Here is a 23,233-nt window from a genome sequence, read left to right as displayed (position 1 = left end):
ACAGGGGACAGAGGGAAATCTCATTTCCCATATCGCTAGGATTTGCCTTCTGAGTTCTCATTTTACTTTCTAAGAACTTGATGGCCCTCAAGTAATTGAAGGTGGAAAGTTACACTTTTGAATACTCCTTATTACGCTAAAAGTCTTCACAGAATACATCGGAGTAAGGCTGGACGAGGTGGCACAGGCCTGTAATCCCAGCACTTTGGGAGGCCAAGGCTGGTAAATCATCTGAGGTCGGGACCAGCCTGACCAACATGGAGAAACCCCATCTCTACTAGAAACAAAAAAATTAGCCGAAGGTGGTGACACACATCTTTAATCCCAGCTACTGAGGAGGCTGAGTCAGGAGAATCGCTTGAGCCTGGGAGGCGGAGGTTGCAGTGAGCCGAGATCATGCCCTTGCACTCCAGCCTGGGCAACAAGAGCAAAACTCCATCTCAAAAGAAAAAAAAAGAAAAGAAAAAAGAAAAAGAAGACATCAGAGTAAACCCACCATTCACATACTCAGGGCCAGTTACGCATGAGAGTGCTGTGGGGGCGGTCATAGGCCAACATAGGCCATGGTACAATCAGGAGTGAAACCAAGGAAATCTAACTTTCAGGAGGTGGTGGTACTTTTTTTTTCTTCCAAGTAGAAATTAGGAGGAGATTCTCATGTCATGAGATTTGACATGGGTGTGGTAGTGTGAGAGGCTTTGGTTTATTGACACCAAGAAATTGTGCTCACATTTAAGATACTGTGGACTAAGAGACAACAGACTACAGGAGTAGCCCTGGGAAAGACCACGGACATACTCCCAGGGAGTTACTCCTTGGTCAGACATAGGCTGAAAGTGCTAGGAATCATCTTTCATCCGGATGGCATCTGGCATTGTGCTGGAACAGCATCCAAATTTTTGATGGTTTCTGCAATCTGGGAAGCAAGGCCATGGCCTTTGTTAAGGCAGGGTCCAGAGAGTGTTGGAGAAGAAATTACCTGCCAAGAGAAAGGGCTGTGACTATGAGAACTTTGGGAGTTAGCATTATGGTCACTTTCCCATGTCTATGATTCCTCTATTCCATTCTGTGCTCCCACTTGGCTACCAGATGCCAGTGTTGTCTATTTACAGAGCACTCCACCTTCCAGACTCAGACTCACTCCAGATGGCTGGTGTTGACATGTCATTAACTTAGGTCCCTGTGGTGTCCTCCTTTGGCTCTTCTCAAAGCTCTTTCTTCCATGTTTATTTTTATTTGTATTTTTGTTTTACCTTTTATGACATGTCCATTTTTCCAAAGTGCAGACACAAGTGCCTCACAATAAATAAGATGTTCATTACAAAAAATTTGTATTATTTCTATATTTTATTATTTCCAAGCTAAAATTCTGAGAAAGTACATTATCCTTGGAAGTTTGTAAGCACTATATGAAGAGCTATTTTTATTTTCTAATAATATATTATTTCAAATAAATAAATAATTGGTAGATTTATTAACAAGTGCTTAATTAACAAAATCTGCTTGTAATTATTTTACAGCAGAAACTGGTTTGTTAAAATACACAACTGAATTCCTCTGAAGAAAATTTTGATGGAAAGCTCCAGGGCTATATTTAAATCACAGCTGAACTTTAAATCTTATTTTTATAGCAGTTGATATTTTTCCCTATAAATGCCACTTTGTTATTTCTTATGTGATTTACATTTCAGAGCATTACACAATAGAAGTGTCCAAAGCAATACTTAATAGACACTGTTTCTGCCTTAAACTTTTTCTGTTTCTCATTATTCTATAGTCTCTCATGATACCAGTAAACCTCTCTGAGCCTCAACTGCTATATTCATCAAATGGAATGATAGTACTTGCCTCATTGTGAAAATGAAGCAGGATAATGGAGTGAAAGGACTTTATACATCAGAAATGATCATATGCCCAGAAGATGACATTATGGAAATTACCACTATGTTTATTTTGTTTTTATCCTGCTTCTAATTCACATGAACTGTAAAAATTACTGTGATAGTTCTTTAATTTACACACAATTTCACAAGACATAAATTATATATCTGCCTAATGTATTCACCATTAGGATAACCCTTGTGGAAATGTTCTAAAAAATGGTTTTACCTTAAATGCTTATCCTCTAGTCATAGAGGTAAAAACAGCAAAATAAAGTGATTCAAAAACACTTTATTTCTGAAGAGGCAATGTTGAAAAAATAATTGACTTTGAAATCAGACAGCCGATAATTTGAACCCCTGTCCTTTAGAGCCTAAATTAGAGCCAAATTGTTCTTTGAATATACAAAAATATGGAGTAGAGAATGGACTCCTAACAGGAAAAGGGGAAAACATAGGCTCACGCCTGTAATCCCAGCACTTTGGGAGGCCGAGGCGTGTGGATCATGAGGTCAAGAGATCGAGACCATCCTGGTCAACATGGTGAAACCCCATCTCTACTAAAAATACAAAAATCAGCTGGGCATGGTGGCGCGTGCCTGTAATCCCAGCTACTCAGGAGGTTGAGGCAGGAGAATTGCCTGAACCCAGGAGGCGGAGGTTGCGGTGAGCCGAGATCGTGCCATTGCACTCCAGCCTGGGTAACATGAGTGAAACTCCCTCTCAGAAAAAAAAAAAAAAAAGAAAAGAAAAAAGAAAAGGTACCAAAGGGGACTGGGGTAGGTGGTTTGTATTCTGACTGAAACAATAATAAGGGTTAACATATATTCTATTTTCCTGAGACAATCCCATTTGTACCATGGACCAGAATACCCAACAAAAGAAATGCGGGCACACAAGCAGTCAACAGATGGTGCTCCTCCAAGACTCAGGAGCAGATTAGAATTGAAGCCATTCAACCAAACTACCTCATACCATAATCAAAGCCCAGGGTGCCAAAGAAGAAAAAAGCAAAACAATCCATCCAAAGGGCAACTACTTCAAAGACTGAAGGAACATCAACCTACACAAATGAGAAAGATCTAATTTGTGACTCAAAAAAGGAATGAAAAGGAATGAACAAGCCCTCTGAGAATATGACAGTCAGACAAGAATAATAATTTTTAAAAAAGAATGAAAAGGAATGAACAAGACCTCTAAGAAATATGGGATTATGTAAAGTGACCAAATCTATTGGCGTCCCTGAAGAGACGCTGTGTTAGGGTTCTCTTAGAGAGACAGAGTAATATATATATATATATATATATATATATATATATAAGTTTTCTAAGTATTAACTTACATGATCACAAGGTCCCCACAATAGGCTGGGGAAGCCAAGGAGCAAGGAAAGCCAGTCTTTGAGTCCCAAAAACTGAAGAACTTAGAGTCTTATGTTTGAAGGCAGGAGGCATCCAGCACAGGAGAAAGATGTAGGCTCAGAGGCTAGGCTTGTCTCTCCTTTTCACATTTTTCTGCCAGCTTTACATTCACTAGAAGCTGATTAGATTATGCCCACTAAATTAAGGGTGGATCTGCCTTCCCCAGCCCACTGACTCAAATGTTAATCTCCTTTGGCAACACCCACACAAACACACCCAGGTATGCTGCCTTCAAAAGACCCATGTTACATGCAATGACACCTATAGGCTCAAAATAAACAGTTAGTAACTAGGTGATGAAGTAATCTGAAAACCAAACCCTCAAGTCACAATTTCACCTATATAACAACGTATACATGTTTTTTAAACATGGTTTTTATTTTTAAAATAAAAAAAAATGTTTTTAAAACATCTCTCAAAATCATACAACTACATGGAAATTAAACACGCTACTGAAAGACTTTTGGATAAACAATGAAATTAAGACAGAAATCAAGATATTATTTGGAACTATTTAAAACAATAATACAGCATACCAGAATCTCCAAGAGACAGATAAAACGTGTTAAGAGGAAAGTTTACAGCACTAAATGACCGCAACTATAAGTTAGTAAGCTCTCAAATTGAAAACCAAACATCAACCCTGCTGGAACTAGAAAAACAAAAGTAAACCAACCCAAAGTTAGCAGAAGACAATAAATAACCAAAATTAGCTGAACTGAATGAAGCTGAGATGTAAGAAAACATACAAAGGATCAACAGAACCACAAATTGGTTCTTTGAAAGAATAAGACTAATAGGCCACTAGTAGCCAAATAAAGGTGAAAGAGGGAAGGTCCAAATAAATACAATCAGAAATAACAAAGGAGACATTATCACTGACACCACAGAAATACTAAGAGACAAAAAAACCTTGCTGATGGTTATGAACACCATTATGCACATAAACTGAAAACCTAGAAGAAATAAATGAATTCCTGTAAGCATAAAACCTCCCAATATTTATCCAGGAAGAAACTGAAACCCTGAACACACCAGTAATCAGTTCCAAAATTGAATCAGTAATAAAAAGCCTATAAACCAGAAAAAGTCCTGGACCAAATTCACAGTGGAATTTTACCACATATATTAAGAAGAGCTAGTACCAATCCTACTGAAACTATTTTAAAAAATGGAGGGGGAAGGACTCCTTTCTAACTCATTCTGAGTCCAGCATCATTCTGATACCAAAACCAGGCACAGACATAAGAAAGAAAGAAAACCTCAGTCCAATATCCCTGATACATATAGATACGAAAATCCTCAACAATATACTAGCAAGTCAAATCCAGCAGCACATCAAAAAGCTAATTTACCATGATTAGGTAGGCTTTATCCTTGGGATGCAAGGTTGGTTCAACATATGCGAATCAAAAAATGTTATTCATTACATAAACAGAGCTAAAAAAAAAAGCAAAAACCATATGATTATCTCAATAGATGCAGAAAAGGTTTTCAATGAAATTTAACATAAGGCTGGGTGTGGTGGCTCATGCCTGTAATTCCAGCATTTTGGGAGGCTGAGGCTAGTGTATTACCTGAGCTCAGGAGTTCAAGACTAGCCTGGGCAACATGGTGAAACCCCATCTCTATTAAAAAGACACAAAAATTAGCTGGGGGTTGGTGGTGCAAGTCTGTAATCCCAGGTCCTCAGGAGGCTGAGGCAGCAGAATCACTTGGACCTGGGAGGTGAAGGTTACAGTGAGCAAAGATTGTGCTACTGCACTCCAGACTAGGCCACAGAGTGAGACTCCATCTCAAAAATAAATAAATAAATGTAACATCATTTGATGTTTAAAAACCCTCAACAAACTAGTCATTGAAGGAACATACCTCAAAATAATAAGAACTGTCTATTACCAACCCACAGCTAACATCATACTAAATGAGCAAAAGCTGGAAGCATTCCCCTTGAGAGCCAGAACAAAACAAGGATGTCCACTCTCACCACTCCTATTTAACAAGGTACTGGAAGTTGCGGCCAGAGCACTTAGGTGAGAGAAAGAAATAAACATTCAAATAGGAAGTCAAAGTATTCCTCTTCTCAGACAATATTATTTTATACCTAGAAAACCCCATAGTCTCTGCCCCCAAGCTCCTAGAGCTGATAAACAACTTTAGCAAATTTTCTGAATGTAATATCAATGTATGAAAATTGGTAGCATTTCTATACATCAACAACATCCAATTTGAGAGCCAAATCAAAAATGCAATTCCATTCACAGCAGCCACATATACAATCACACGAAAACATTTAGGAATACTGCTAACCAGAGAGGTGAAATTGCTCTACAATGAGAATTACAAAATACTACTAAGAGAAATCAGAGACAACAAAAACAAATGGAGAAACATTTCATGCTCATGGATACGAAGAATCAATATTGTTCAAACGGCCATATGGCTCTAAGAAGTTTACAGCTTCAATGCTGTTTCTAACAAATTGCCAATTACATTTTTTACTGAATTAGGAAAAAAAAAAAAAAAAAAAAAAACTACTCTAAAACTCATATGGACGTAAGGAGAGCCCAGAAAGCCACAGCAAAAAGAACAAAGCTAAGGTATCCTATAGCTTCAAACTTCAAACTACCCTTCCGCCTACATCATAACATGCCAAGACAGCATGGCACTGGTACAAAACAGATATATGGACCAAAGCAACAGGATAGAAAACTCAGAAATAAAGGCACACACCGGCAGGCATCTGATCTTCCACAAAATCAACAGAAACAAGCAATGGGAAAGGACTCCCTATGCAATAAATGGGAATGAAATGACTAGCTAATCGTATGCTGAATATTGAAACTGAATCACCTGCTTTCACTATATACAAAAATCAACTCAAAATAAATTTAAAAATTACATTTAAGGCCTAAAATTATAAAAGCCTTAGCAGAAAAACTAGGAAATACAATTCTGGACATAGGCCATAGCAAAGATTTCATGAATATTAGCTCTTTTAATAGATAAGCCAATCTTGAGAGATAAGATCTTAGGCAAAGAAACTTAGGCAAAGTAAATTTTAGGCAAAGCAAATCTGAGCAATATTCTAAAGGCTACGCAGCTGCACAGCCAGGATTTCCACAATGCTAAAACTATGAAAAGGTGAGACTTACTTAAAAAGGTTTGATGCTCAACTGGGGTTGGAGCTACTTACATCCCTGGAGTGACTGTACAACATGTGATCCACGAATCACCTATGTTAGCTGTGGGACTTGTCGAGGATACAGATTCTGGGGACTATGGTCTCAGACACTCCTGTGGGGAGGTACTGAGACTCTGAATGTTTAACAATTTAATCTCAGTATCTGGGGACAAGGATGTGCCTTATTGTTGGAGGCCGCAAAGAGAGGTGGCTGACAAGAAAAATTCAGGCTTGGAGAAACTGATTCACACAAGGACATGCGATCACACTGGGCCCACTCTGCCATCCTGTCCACCTGGCATTGAAGGACAAGCGAAAGGTGATGAAGCTGCACTTCTCCAGTCACTCTATTACAATCATTTATTTGATAGCCTGTATTAGTTGGGCAGATCATCTGGTTGACTGTTTACAAGTAAATAGTGTATATATTCCTGACTGGAAATTAACCTCCTGGAAGGCAAGGACTGGCATCATTTGTCACCAGTGCCTGGCACAGAGGAAGCACTCAGTGAACACCGGACAGATGAATAAAAGAATAAATGAGTGAACGACTTACAGGACTGTCAGGCTTTATTTCTTTCTGCCTAAGTATGGTGTTTCTTATAAAGATTTGGAGATTTGCTAGCTGCAATAGGCTCCACCCTTTTTCTCATTCATCCCCAAAGGAGGCAGAGGGATTTAACTTACTGGTAAATTTGGGAAACATAAATCATAGCAGGTATGATCAGCTCAGCCCATCCCTTCTTCTCCCTGAAAGTGTGCTTTCTGACACCACATTCTACTGCTCCTCCTTCAGGGGCAGATTCTTCCCAGCCTGGTATGTCTGCCCCTGTGGAATGAGACCTATAACTCTGCAGGTAATTTAGTCTAATCCTGATGTTTAGACAGCAGGCCTACTCCAAGATTCACACTCCAGCTCTGTCTTTATCAATAATGAAGGGGAAGTTTAGTGCTCTATTGGCAAAGGTCTTTTTTTTTTCCTTCATCAATCTGTTCAGAACCTGAGTGGGGAAAATAAATGTTATTTATCAGACAACTTCAGAAAGTCACATCACTCTAGGACTATAAAATAATCTAACAGAGTCCAAATGCTCTTTAAGGAGTTAAACAAGTTGGAAAACTAATTTTCTGGAAGCAGTAGGTGCTAGAGGGGAGAGCTCAGAAGTCAAAACCCAAGATACCAACCCCAGCATTGCTAGTTACCTCCTGTGGCCCAAATAGAGCATTTGACCTCTAAAAGTCTCAATTTTGTTTTTGCTAAAAGCAAGATGTTAACTCCTGCTAGCACTGTTGTGACAATCAAATAAACCTACATTAATGGAAGCACTTTGTTAAATGAATAGCCATATATATGTTCAAGGGAATCATTATTTTTATTGACATAGAAAGATGCTACAGAGTTTCATTATCATTATTGGCTTAAATGCAATGATTATACTTTTTCTCTGAGCAGACACACATAAAATATCATACATGTTTCTCTGGTGTATCTCAAGCTCCATAAATGGATTCATTATAATAAAAAGTTTTTTTCTGGCTTTGGATATAGAGATGTATTTCACTTGAATTGTCTAAAATGCTACCATTTTTCTAAATATGGAATGGGTAATTTTTTTCCATGCTTATACCTGAATGTGATTTGGCTCTTTTTACGTTTCTTTAATATGTTAATTCCTTCTATAAAAAGCTGTCCATTGATAAGTTTGTCCACTTCTAATTTCAGAATGCACAGTTTACAATGGAGACCTCCTGAGAATTTAAACCCATTACTGCATCATTGCACATTTTACATTTTACACCAGAAAAAAAACTTTATTGAGAGCAGTATTTTATTATTTGCAAAGAATATGTGTTTTGAAGAATTGGTTCCCAGTTACTATATTACGACTTAGTAGCTTGTGTTACATCAGGCAAGTCACCTAACCTCTTGGAGCTTTGGTTTCTTTACCTTTAAAAGATACATGTGAAAACTGAATATGATAATGTATTTCAAACTAAAAATAAAATATGTATTAGAAATCCCCAAAATATTAGCTTAATCCCAACCCTTGGCCACTGGGTAAAAATCAACTTGTGATAATAGAAATCTGAATTTTATGGCTTAAGCCCATAGAGTAAAAAACAGTAAGAGAAGTGTAAATGCGAAGAATTCTGTTGACGGGGATCTCTGGGTTATTTTCTAGAATAGTCAAGAGTTGCATAAAGTTGACACCACTGGAGAAGTGGTTTTAAGTTTTAAGATATATTGAATGATCATTAGGCTTAGCAGGCTTATCATCAGTGTTAAGACATATTCAACTAAACCTTCTTAGGAAACCCTCAGAAATCATTTCAGCCAGCTGGAAAGTCATTTTAATTCTTTCGGATGATAATGGAATAATTTGGAATCTTTTTACCTTTGATGCTCACTATGTGGCCAAACCTTATTAATTGTGGAAAATTGAGAAAAGGCTCACTCCAAATAAACATCTATGATATGGTTGGCTGAGGACTAGAAAACAGCAGCCAAGTGGCTCATTATGGAGTGGATTCTACAAACTCAGGGGTGCTATATGAAGTTATACCAAGTCAGAGGGCTGGAGAACGGAATGCTTTGGATATGAGAGGGTGTGTGCCAGGGAGCCCAGTGCAGAAGGGGAAACAACAGCACTGAAGAGCTCTACTTTTACTTCAATAACAATTTCATTCTTCAAATAAGTGAACAATGAGAAGGCTGAGTGTGATTGAGAAAGGAAATATGGACTCAGGTTTCGGTATTTGAAGAAGCTTTTGAGGAACACTCCTCTATTCCTCACCCAAGTTCGAAATAAAATAACATGCAGATACAGGAGTCAGGCAGATGGGGATGGGAATTTTCACCTATTCTAATACAATTAGGAAACTTCGTTTATTTTAATAAACTTAGGAAACTTGGTTTAAGTGTAAGGTTAAGAAGGCTTCTAAATATTTTATTGGAAAATTACACTTCACTCCCCGTCTGTGTCCCAGCCACACGGGGCATCCACTGTGACGTCGGTCGAGCAGGCCGGACACCTCTGCTGAGTAATGATGTGTGTGGCCTGGAAGTCTTTTATTCCATCTTAATGGCTAACCTGTTAACATTGGGCTGGGCTGGGTAAGGCATTCTGGCTTTTTTGTGGGGTTTTTGTTTTTAAAGAAACACTCAAAATCATCCTACAAAAAAAGAAAGAAAAAAAGAGAAAATTACACTTCGAATATTTTATTTGAAAAATTACAGTTCCTGAAATGATGGGCCAATTCTATAGAAAAAAAGAGGAGCTCTGCTAAGTTTGTTGCAGAGCCCAAAACAGATGAAAATTTGTGCTCAAGGAAGGCATGTTGCAGACCTACAAGGCTTCTTTGACTCCACCTGCTCTATCACCTCCAACCCCACAGACTAGTCACCCAGCTCTTCCAGCCCGACTTCATAATGTGTCTCCAGTGCCTCCACTTTCCATTGCTGCCACAACTGCTGTCATTTAGGCCTTTCTCTAGACTAGTGCATCAGAGTTGCCTCCTATTTCTCCTCCTGCTGAACTCAAGGCTTTTCAGCCTCTTCTCCTATCACGGCCCCTCTCTTGGCACTTTACCCTGCTGCCAGTACACCACTTATCATCAGCAAAATGCCAATCTGCATCGTGTCTCTGTGTCTTTGCACATGCTGGTATCTCTCGTGGGAGTACAATAATTGGCTCTGCCACCTTCATTTATTCCACCTTGTTTTTCTGAATCCATCCCAGATATGGTTTCTTGCAGTTCTTTCCACTGTAATTCATCATTCCCTTCTCTGTACAATCCCTGTACTTTCACGTGCTCTTTTCATTGTGCTTGCTATCCTGGACCCTAAGTATGTGTGTACTTGCCTGTCTCCACTACAAAATTTTGAGTTTCGTGAGGACTGGAATCTCATCTTTTTCATGTTTATATTTGCAGCATCTAAAACGGAGCTCAGTAATGCTGAAGGAATTGAATCAAATGGAATGTGCTATCTGAACACTATGAGGCATGACTTCATTAAGCAAGTATAGGGGGGATTTCCATCAAGCCTGAATCATAAAGGAAATAGTTTTTTTCCTTGCTTCCAAATGCACTAGGGAGATATAACCCACCAAATTATTGCTGTGCACGAAAGTATAAGCTCATGACTTTAAATTCCGCTCTGTGGATGATGCCATATAACTTAAATGAATCCCCATTTTGCACCATCTGTTAATAACCATTCCATGTTCTTATTGCTGCAAACAAAAGAGAAGAGACAGGTAATGCTATGGAGAATGTCACAAAGAAGAAAAATGTATGTTTTGGCAAGATTGAGTATTCAGAGGTGAATTCTTCTGGGCAGATTAAATTCACTGTCTTTTCAATGGGAGTTAGGAACCCTCTGTGGCAGGAGAACTAAGAATTTGAGATCCAAAGCACTAATGAATTTTTCATGTAACAATCTTCCTTACTGTGAAGGGAAGAGGACGTATAGTCAGCTCAGGGTTCTCATGAACTTTTTTTGAAAGGAGGATAATTGGGAAGGCATTTGAAAGTTTCCCTTTAGCTATGAATCTCCCTAATGGGTCTTGGCTAAATTTAAAGTTCTCTGCTCAGGGATGAACCAAGATAACTGTGGGGAAATGTAACTGGGTATTGAGGAGGCATTTTCAGTTTATGTGACTGCCAGAAATGTGTCTGCATTAAACTCAGCACTGCATGCAGTACTGGACAGGGAAACACCTTAAAAGTTATATAAGAAAACCTATTTTGTAGATAAGGAAATTGAGGCCTAGAAAGAAGTCAGATATCATGATTATTGCAGATGGCTTCTGTAGGTGGGAATTATTTCTTGTCTTTTCCTTTTTTCCCAGATAGTAGACATTTCAACTTCAATTTGAGCTTAACAAATGTAAAACCTATTAGCTGAGGAAGCCTTCTGAATAGTTCTCATGTATGACTTGACAGGCATTGAACAACATGGCCCGTCTCTCTTGGCTCTGCCCTATCCATATTGCTTTGATTCCCAGACTCCACATGGTGAGAAGAAGGCTGTTTACAAGAAGAGGACTGTACCCTCTTAGATTCATGCCCAATAGAAAAAGTGCCTGCCTTGCTCAGCAGTCTTAGTAGAAGTCTTGTTGCATCTTGTAGACTTCAAATGAGTCCTGTGTCCATACCTGAAACAGCCATTGCAGTTAAGAAAGCGTAATGCTCTGATCATCCAAAGCAGAGTCACATGCCCACCACTAAAGTTTGATGGGAAATCACTACCAATGGAAGCACATGAACTGGGAGTAGAAAAGAAAGTGGTTCTTTAGAATAGAATTAGAGTAGACTTAACTAAAATAGGTATGAATGGGTGCAGGAGAGAGATAAATGCTGCCTGTCACGCTTGCTAGCCAGTTTTTCTCTTCCCATTCTCATCACTTGCACTCCACTCATACCTTAAATCCTTAAAATCCATTATTCTGAATGCAACCTAAATGATCTCTCTAACATAAAAATCTCACTTGAAACACATCAAGGGCTATTCATTGCCAAAGATAAACACGGAGTTAGTGAAGTATTCAATCTCTTGACCACTCACATGGCCTCTCTACGACCTAGTCTAGGCTCTTCTTCAAGACTCACCTCAGCTCCAGCCACTTACTTCCTGCCTCACCCCCCTTCCTTTTCTTACTGATCCTCCTAGAGTCAGCTAAGGCATTATATGCTCCAGGAAATCTTTCTGGAGCTCCAGCTTAAGTTCCTATTTCCAAACCACCCTCTTCATCTCCAGTCATTCTACCCACTTCTTTGCATTGAAATGTTGCTTATGTCTGTTGCTTTTTCTAGTCTATTTGTTTCTTAGGGTCAGAAGTAAGTTTTATTTATCTACAGGGTGTTAAAAACCTTACACAGTGCCTGACACAAGAGAATGTTTAATCAATATTTGCAGCATTGAGCTCTCTTCAACTATTGATAAAGCCAACATCGTGTTCTGGAAAGAATTTGGAGTCTAGAAACAGGCTTTGAAGTGAACTCTGGCCTCCATCAACTCCCAGTATGGCATTGGGAAAGTTCTTTATCTCTTAGCTTCAATTTCTTTACCAGTAAGATGGAAGAGTTTTTCTTTACATTGAAGGTTTATTGTGAGATCATACAGAACTCTCAGCACAGTTCCAGGTATATAGCAGGTGCTCAGGAACTGTATTACATTGCTGGGCATAGAATTCATAGCCCCTGAGGCAATGCACAGCACCTATGAGCCTCACAACAAATTTCTCTGTGTCTCCTGATTCTGATTGTGGCAAATTAGATCCTCACCGACCTATTTGTTTGTTATCTTCTCTACACAGAAATACCTCCCAGGAATCTTCTTGGTATAACTTAATAACTCAGAACAGAGGCTTGGTAAATGGGCAAGTGAATTGCTTAATTCTTGAGCATTTTCTTCTCATCTTCAAGAGATTCCACAGGTAATGAAAGCCCAATACATAACAGTTAATTTAAGATGAATATCATATTCCAATATCAAAGATTCCTGAAATTTTATTTAATATTTTTGCTGCAAATTCTAATTCTACTTTTTGCCCTTTTCATGTGCTCATCACAATTGTAATTATTTATAGTACATGCAAGTGCATGTGACAATAGCATTTGACTCATAGGGAGCATTGAATAAATGTTAGTTATTTTAACTTGTCTTCACATTTCAAGAAATATCAGCCTAAACTTTGGCTTGGTATCAAGAGCTTTCCCCAAGTACTTTCAGAAATGTGGGCGTTGTCCTCAGATAATCACTTTTCTTCAACTCCTTGTGTTTTATTCACCAAAGAATCCTTTCACTTCAATTCCCTGGCTATCTTTATTGCCAATTGCCTGCATTGTTTACAGTGCCTACTTAACTCATTTATTTACTTCTGAACTTGTCTCCTAAAAATCTTTATTCCTTGCCACTTGAGAGATATTTTCGAAATACAAACGTGATCATTCACGCATGCACCAACTAAGAGGTCTTCAGTAGCTCTCAGAGCCTATAGAACAAAGGCAAACTAGCAGAGCATTACAAAATCTGGACACTTTTCATCATTTCTGCTATCTTTAAAACCTTATTCTTTCCTCTCCCGACTCTTGCCTTAATGATTTCTCGAAAATGCTGTGTTTTTTGGCCTTTTTAATTTTGTTACATAATTCCTCCTCTGTTTAGAATGCTTTTTCTCACCATCTGTGTCAGATTGACAAACTCATTTGTACCTTTTTAAGACAGCTGAGATATCACCTGCTTTTATTAACTTTCTTCACCTTTCAACAATGACTAGATTCATGTTTTTGTCCTCTCCAGCTTCTTGTATTTATGACATTGAATTAGTCAATGACTTGTTAATTCTCTATCATTAGTGCATATAAAATGTGGCATATGGTAAATCTTTAGTATATATTTGGTGAATTGTTAAACTGACTGAAAGTGGTTCTTTTGTTAAGCCTGGTCCTCAGTATTCAGGGTGTTGGAAGGAGGTGTGATGGGAATAGGGCTTTTTATGGGTCTGTGGCTATCAGCCTTGCTAAGACTAATTCTCCTTAGAAGCATGTGAGTCAAAACAAAGCCCTAGAAGTATCCTTGCAATTTCATTAAAAAAGGACAAGGGAACACAGCTTCTGTGATAGAAATAGAGAAATACAAGCCTTTATTGTATTTCTCAAGACATGAGATTATTTATTTTTGAGACAGAGTCTCACTCCGTCACCCAGGCTGTACTGTGGTGGCGCAATCTCAGCTCATTGCAAGCTTTGCCTCCCAGGTTCAAGTGATTGTCATGCCTCAGACTCCCAGGAAGCTGGAATTACAGGCACATACCACCATGCCTCACTAATTTTTTTTGTATTTTTAGCAGAGACTGAATTTCGCCATGTTGGTCAGACTGGTCTCAAACTTCTGGCCTCAAGTAATCTGCCCACCTCAGCCTCCCAAAGTACTGAGATTACAGTCATAAGCCACCATGACTGGCTCAGAAATGAAATAATTTTGAAAGAAGAATAAGGCATAGTAGGCTTTCCAGAGAAAACCAGGAGTGATGGTAACCTAGGGGATCCATACAGTCCTAGTGACTCACGAGAACTGAAGTCTTTGTACATAGATTCATATGACATTAAAGAGAAAGGCACCAAACTTTATCTATCACAAATGTCTGAGGTATGAGACAAAAGTTTGCATCAAAAATCTGTGTAGGTACTATTTACCACTAGCTTGAGTCTCACTCCAGGCACTACATAAAAACAATTACAGGCACAGAAAGCAGACACTCTGTCAGTTGTTATGTAGATCTTACCTTTGGCTATACTTATCTTTACTCACTTAGGTACCACTCAATCTGTGCCCAACTTTGCATGTGTGAGCTTTGATATATGAACCCAGGCTTTTAACTAGAACCTTCCCTCAAGCATTTGTATCGAATGGCTTGTAGAAATAATGCATGGCATTAAAATTATTGAATTTTACCTTGGAAATGAGTCTCGGAAAACAATAGAGGAAAAAGTAAGAAAGAGGGAACAAGCAGAGAAGGAAGTAATATTTATTGGTTTGTTAAATGTCAGATATGTTGTAAACAGTTTCAATTATGTGAAGAGATATTTTACACGAATGAGATTCAGTTTGAGGGTCAAAAAAGTAAAGTTGCTTTCAGCAGGGGAGAATCTTGGATTCAATTCTAGATTTTCTGTTTCCAAGTTCAATATTATTTCTATAATTAATCAAAAAATAAGCAAACGTGAAGAGCATAGGGGGGTAGAGAGAGTAAGAAAGAAAAAGGGAGAGAAAATGGAAATTCTGTAACTTTATTGGAGATCCTGTAACTAAATTTTCCTTGTCTGCGTGTTCTAATAATCTTTTCTTTTCTTTTTTTTTCTTTCTGAAGGCAGAAGGGCATATTCTGAATGAAGATGTTTGCATACAAGCTCTCGGCCACCTTTCGTGTACAACGCAGAGGACTAATGGTAACTGACAAAACTGCTGCATCTCTTCTCTCAAATTCCCCTTCCTCAAAGAATTCCAAAAGAACAAAGACCTCTTTCCTAAAATAAGACATTAATCCCTTCATGGTTTTGGAAGATTTAACTGAACTATAAGCTCAGTTAAATAAGCAATATTTCTTTTTTTTTCTTTTTTCTTTTATTTTCAAGATGGAGTCTAAGTCTGCAGCCCAGGCTGCTCAGCTCACTGCAACTTTTGCTTCCCAGGTTCAAGCAATTCTCCTGCCTCAGCCTCCTGAGTAGCTGGGATTACAGGCACATGCCACCACGCTCGCTAATTCTTTTGTATTTTTAGTAGAGACAGGGGGTTCACCCTGTTGGCCAGGCTGTTCTTGAACTCCAGGCCTCAAGTGATTCACCTGCCTTGGCCTCCCAAAGTGTGGGAATTACAGGCGTGAGGCACCGGACTCGGCCAATTGGTAGTATTTCATGTTCATAGTTGTATCTCCATTGCCTCATATACCAATTTGAGGACAATGTAGGGCCAAAAAGATTGTTTTTTCATGCATGAATGAAAAGGAAGTTATATAAGTAACAATAACATGTTCTTGGATTTTCCCATCTTTTTTGAGCCCTCTCTGACTCTTTGTTTCTCAGCCTCTGTCTCTGTCTCTCTCTCTCTGGTTCTTCTGCCTTATAGGTCTCCAGAAGGCTGCTTCTCCCCACTGAAATACACAACTAAGCTTGCTTTTGTTTTTCTTTTTGATGCAGCCAGCATTCACTAAGACAATCTCACTAAACACCAACAGGTAATGGAATAGGACCAAGGTGACTAATAGAATTACAGAGTTATGGCTCAGACACTCCCTGTCTGTACCCCAGCTATAAATAAATAGAAAAACTGCTCAGCCACATGGCCCAGCTGCCTGCTTTCCCTAAAACCCAATGTGCTTCAGCATAACGTTATTATTTTGTCTTTTCCTACTGTTCCCTGCCCTTATATATTTTTGGTAACTTGGACACTATTTGAGACAAATCCAGAGAAATCCCTCTTCTACATCTGGAGCCTCACTCCTATTTCAGCACTGGAACCCAATGTGAAGGAAAGTTGCATTCAGAGTCCATTGGTAAATATCCCAGTGAACAAATTATCTCCATGCATTATCTTCTTGTGTGTGCATGGACACAAGAAGTTGAAGTGGCCTGTTAGACGTACCACTCAGATTTTCCTTCAAGAGAACTGCTGTGAGAAATGCAGCTGGTTAACAGCATTTTGTTCTACCTTTGAACCTGCCACAGTCTTCACAACATTGCAATGAGATCTCTGAGTGGATCCTAGGTCATAGGCAATTACTCAGCGGGACAATGACTACTCAACACAGGATTTCTCTTCATGAGAGATATGTTCATTGGCCTGGCCAAGATTTTCTCAGAATTTCCCAGCAATTTGAAGCCTCTTCTACTCAATCATCCTCATTTCCCTCTCTCCTTTTACAGATCCCACATCTGCATTACACCCTGAAGTGTCCTTCTACTTATTCTTTCTCTCTTCACCGTTTGTCTTTTACTGGCATTTCCCCAATACACCCCTTGCACATCTAATTCGATGTTGGTGTCTGTTACCAAGAGATCCCAAATGGACACAAAGTATATCCTCCAAAAATCACAATTGTTATATCAATGGTGGGTAAAAATATCCATTTCTTATATAACTAGGATATTTGTTTTTATGTTTCAACAGAGTTAAATAAAGTCAAAAAGACCTGAGATCAATTTTTTGTCTTTTCACCTTCTGAGCTGTGTGACTCTGGGAAACACAATAAACTCCCGAGTTAATTTTCAAAATGTGAATGAAGGGGAAAAGATGACCTTCGTTTGTGTTCTTAACTCATCTCAATTAGGAGAATAATTAGGAAAAATGGTAGTATTAGGAAATAATAGAAAGTATAGAAAGTTCCTAGAACATAGTAGATGACAAATCAATATTTGTTCTCACCTTAGATGTATCACTAAGTCAGAGTCTATGTTCAAAAAACATTTTGAAGAAAGCAGAATGCGTGAATCACGTTCCTGGATCTGTACCTGGAGCTAGACTACTGGCCCTAGCACTTTTTAGCTGTGTGATCTTTGGCAAGTTACCTAACATTTTTTTTTCAGATACATTCTTTCCATTTAATTCTTTTCTTTTAATTTTAATTAATTAATTAATTTTTTATTGCATTTTAGGTTTTGGGGTACATGTGAAGAACATGCAAGATTGTTGCATAGGTACACACACGGCAGTGTGATTTGCTGCCTTCCTCCCCTTCACCTATATCTGGCATTTCTCCCCATGCTATCTCTCCCCCTCCTCCCCACCCCCCGTCCCTCCCCCATTTCACCCCAACAGACCCCAGTGTGTAGTGCTCCCCTGCCTGTGTCCATGTGTTCTCATTGTTCAGCACCCGCCTATGAGTGAGAACATATTTTTGTGCTTCTATTTCTTATCTGTAAAATGGGAATAGTAATGGTTGTATTTAATGGCGTTGTTTTGCAGATTAATGGAATTTACGTAAGAGCCTGTATCGCACATGGTAAGCAGATGTTAGTGTTCGCTACCGCAACTTTCTGAACCTTTTGCCCTTATTTAGTTGCTTCTCTCTTTTTACTTCTACACCTCCTCCAGAACTGCACCCTGGCAACAGTAATCTTACTAGCAGGATGTCTGGATGCCAATAGCCTTGAATCCCCTCACATCTAACACAGGCACACACACACACACACACGCGCACACACACACACACACACACGCGCGCACACATACACTCCCTTTTTCTCTCTCTCTCTTTCTCTCTCTCTCTTAAAAAAAATAGCCCTGTGAATTATAAGTGATAATTTTTATTTTCAAGGTCAAGAGGAAATAAAAAGATACTTGGGATCTAATAGAATTAATATGGCCCCAGGGTATTTCTTAGACCTTCTTTTTTAATAAGCGATAGATGTCAGCTCATTTTCTTGTGAATTTCTTTTTTCTCTGCAAATTAGAAGCATGTTATCTTGCTAATTAAGATAACTGGTTAACTTGGTTTCAGTCTATTGAAGATTTTATTAAGCACTGCTTTCATATATTTGGCTTTAGATAAAATAGGCCTGCTTCCTAACATTTACAAAACATATTTAAATGTGTGCAGTCTTTTTGACTGCATTCTATCATTTAAAACTCACAATGCCCTTAAGAGGTAGGGATTTTTATTTCTAGTCCATGAATAATGAAACAGACATGCAATGACTGACATTGTATAATTAGTATGAGGCAGAGCATGGGTAAAATCTTCAGTGATTTTACCTATTTTAATTCCTAAACCCAGGCATGGCTTGATTCCCTAACCCTAACCCTAATTCTAACCCAATTATTCCTGGGTTTGATTCCACTTTAAGTATTAAGCTGGTGCAAAAGTAATTGCACTTTCAGATTGTGAATTTTAAATCATTATAATTGGGCACAAACACATCTTTATTAATAAAAATAAGAACCACTACAATCAACACATTGTTGCCAATTAGAAATGTGTGTTTATTCATGTAGCATAAAAATCCATGCTTTGGGATTTGATGAACTCTTAGAAAGCATTTCCTACATCCTGATGGTCGTAGAAGTGTTTTCCCAGCAAAACATTGTTGAGATGCTTGAAGAAGCGGTGATCAGTTGGTGAGAGGTCAGGTGAATATGCAGGTGAGGCAAAACTTCATAGCCCAGTTCATTCAACTTTTGAAGCATTGGCTGTACAATGTGCAGTCGAGCATTGTTATGGAGAAGAACTGAGCCCTTTCTGTTGACTAATGCCAGCTGCAGGTGCTTGTATCATGGATTTGCTGAGCATACTTCTCACATGTAGTGGTTCCACTGGGATTCAGAAAGCTGTCGTGGATCAGACCTGCAGCAGACCACCAAAGAGTTACCATGACATTTTCCTGGTGCAAGTTTTGCTTTGGGAAGTGCTTTGAAGCTTCTTCTCAGTCCAGCCACAGAGGTGGTCATTGCCAGTTGTCATACACAAAATTCACTTTTTGTGGATTACACACCGCAATCTGATTGAAAAATGGTCCGTTGCTGTTGTGCAAAATAAGAGAAGATGGCACTTCAAATGACGATTTTTTAAATTTTTGCTCAGCTCATGAAGTACCCACTTATTGAGCTTTTTCACTTTTCTAATTTGCTTCAAATGCCAAATGACCATAGAATGGTTGAAATTGAGTTCTTCAGCAACTTCTCATGTGCGCATAAAAGGATCAGTGTCTACGATTGCTGTCAACTGGTCGTTGTCAACTTCCAATGGCTATTCACTATGCTCCGCATCTTGAAGATTCTCGTCTTCTTTGCAAAACTTCTTTAACCACCATTGCACTGTAGGTTTGTTAGCAGTTCCTGGACCAAATGTGTTGTGTTGTTGATGTTGTGAGTTGTCTCTGCTGCTTTATGATCCATTTTGAAATTGATTTTAAAAAAAACTTGAATTTGCTTTTTGTCTAACATCATTTCTATAGTCTAAAATAAACATTAAACAGAAAGTAATCAGTCATTAGCAAAAAAAAAAATTATTTTCACCTAGGAACTGCAGAAAAAAAAAAGAGAAAAAAAAAAGAAAAAGCACAGTGAAAAGGCCTGTCAAGGAGCAATGGTGTGTGGGCATTAGGCATAGCTGGGCTTGATCACAGAATCATGGTATTTTATTTTTAAGTGAAAAATGACTGCAGAGATGGCCAGTTGTTCTTCTTACCAGGTTGGAAGAAACAAAGATGCAAAGGATCATTATTTAGAAAAATGCTTCCCTAAAATAATGGTATCTTGTTGATATCATTCAGGTATGTGCCCATTCACATCTCATTGTGAATTGTAACTACCACAATTCCTACATCATGAAAGCAAACTAGTGTGAGGTGATTGAATCATAGGGATGGGTCTTTCTCGTGCTGTTCTTGAAATAGTGAATATGTCTCATGATATCTGATAGTTTTAATCAGAAGAGTTGCCTTGCACAAACTTTCTGTCTTTGCCTGCTGTCATCCATTTAAGATGTGACTTGCTCCTCCTTGCTTCCCGCCATGATTGTGAGACCTCCTCAGCCACGTGGAATTATAAGTCTGTTAAACCCTTTTTCCCACATAAACTACCTAGTCTCAGGTATGTCTTTATCAGCAGCGTAAAAATGGACTAATACACTTGTTAATATTTAAATACTATTCAGTTGGTCTGCGGTGCAGCTTTAAAAGTCTGTGTTTTTAACAAGCTTGCAGGTGATGATGGTCTTGCAAATTCATGGACCACATTTTTAATAACACAAGTTAGAACAAAAGTTAAAATCCCAACTTTTTATTCACTGATTTTCTGGCCTTGGACAACTTAATTTGATCACTGTTCCTCATGTTTCTCACCAATAAAGTGGAAATAATAGTAATACCTGCTTCAAATTGTTATTGCAAGTAACATAAATTTAGTATGTCTGGTTCTTAGTAAGTGTTCAGCTAAACTTTAGCTATAATTATTGTCATTAATATACTGTAGTAAGAAGAACAGTCTTGTAGGAACCAGTATCAGGGTAAAGTGTTAGTGATTATGGTTTGGCTGTGTGCCCACCCAAAATCTCATCTTCAGTTGTAAACCACATAATCCCTGTAATCCCCACATGTCAGAAGAGAGACCAGGTGGAGGTAATTGAATCATGCGGGTGGTTTTCCCCACGCTGTTCTTGTGATAATGAGTAAGTTCTCAGGAGATCTGATGTTTTATAAGTGTTTGGTAGCTCCTCCTGCGTTCATTCTCCCTCCCACCACCTTGTGAAGATGTCTTGCCTCCCCTTCACCTTCTGCCATGATTGTAAGTTTCCTGAGGCCTCCCCACTCATGCAAAATTGTTAACCAATTAAACCTTTTTTCTTTTAAATTACCCAGTCTGAGGCAGTTCTTTTGGCAGTGTGAGAACAGAAAAATGCAGTTGGTTATTGGAAAAAAGTTAAATAACCTGGGTTCGGAAAAAATACTTTTTTTCTACTTTTTCATGTTGTGGTAAAATACATATAACATGAAATTTACCATCTTAACTATTTTACAATGTACAGTTCAGTAATCTTTGGGGAAAAGGTTTCAGTCTTTCACCATTGAGTAAGATGGTAGTCATAGGATTTTCCATATGGCTTCTATTATATTAAGGTAGTTTACTTCCATTTCTAGTTTGTTGAAAGTTTTTATCATGGAAGTTTGTTAAATTTTGTCAAGTATTTTTTCTATATCAACTGAGATGATCATGTGTTTTCTTTTCCTTTATTCTGTTAATTTGGTGTGTGACATTTACCAATTTTTACATATTTAACTATCTTTGCATTGTGGGAATAAATCCCATTTAGTCACGGTGTATTTTAATGTAAGCATTTATGAAGTAAATTCTCCCCCTGAGCACTTTATCCTACGAGTTTTAGTATGTTGTGCTTTCATATTTATTCATCACCAATTATTCTCTGATTTCCTTTGTTACTTCTTTGATCTATTCATTAAGAGTGTGTTGTTTAATTTGCACAGTTTAATGCATTTTTCAATTTTACTTTGGTAATTAATTTCTAACCTCATTCTGTTGTAGTCAGAGAAGATACTTTGTATGTTTTTTATCTTTTAAAATCTATTGAGATTCAATTTATGGCCTAACATATAATCTATCTTGGAAAATGGTCCATGGGCATTTGAAAAGAATGTATATATAATACTGTTGTTGTTGAGTATTCCACATATGCCTATTAGGTCTAATTGATTTATTTTGTTGGTTAATTCCTCTGTTTACTTATCTTATATCTGTTTGTCCTATACATTATTGAGATGATGATCTTAATACTCAGTAATTGGTATAGCCACCAACTATTATTTCAGAATCATTTCAATCTTCAATTCTATTCTTGCTTTATGTATTTTAATGGTCTGCCACTATGTACACAAATGTCTACAATTGTTATATCATCTTGCTGTATTATACTTTTTATTAATATATAATGTCTTTCTTTTACATACACTTTTTTGATTTAATGTCTATTTTGTCCAATATTAGTATATCCATCCCTGCTCTTTTTTTTGGTTACTATGTTCATGGAATATACTTTTTCACCTTTTTATTTTTAATGTGTTTGTATCCTTGGATCTAAGGTAAGTCTCTTATGGAAAGAACGTAGTTAGATCATGTGTTTTATTCATTCTCCCAATCTCTATATTCTTATTGGAGTATTTAATTCATTCACATTTAAAGTAATTACTGATAAAGAGGGGCTTACTTTTATAATTTTACTATATGCTTTATACTTTTTATTGTCCCTCGTTGCATCCCTGTCTTTTGTGTTTAGTAGATTTCTTGCAGTAAAGTGTTTAAGATGGTATATATCTCTAAATTTATGCCATCTTAACTTCCATAACATTCAAAAATTCTGCTCTTTTACAGCATTGTTTCTGACTCTTTCAGTTGATGTCACAAAATTACATCTTTATATATTGCGTGCCCAGAAACATAAACTAATAATTTTAAAAATGTGTTAGTCTCTTAATGTATGTAGAAACCAAAACATGAAGTTACAAACCCAAGTTACAATAATACTAGCTTTTAGATGAATGTTGTTTAAATTACATGTCTCTTAAATCACGTAGAAAATGATAAGTGGAGTTAGAAATCATTTTTACAATAATACTAGCTGTTATAATTGCTTGTATAATTATCTCTATTGAGATCGTTATTTCTTTAGGTAGCTTCAAGTTATTTCTTAGCATCATTTCATCTCATCTTTCAGGACTCCTTTAAGCATTTCTTG

The sequence above is a fragment of the Sapajus apella genome, unplaced genomic scaffold (genome assembly GCF_009761245.1).
Source record: "Sapajus apella isolate SASKATOON/1434 unplaced genomic scaffold, GSC_monkey_1.0 scaffold3, whole genome shotgun sequence".
Taxonomy (NCBI): Eukaryota; Metazoa; Chordata; class Mammalia; order Primates; family Cebidae; genus Sapajus; species Sapajus apella.
The sequence above is the reverse complement of the archived record's forward strand: the minus strand, read 5'-3'. Positions refer to the sequence as shown.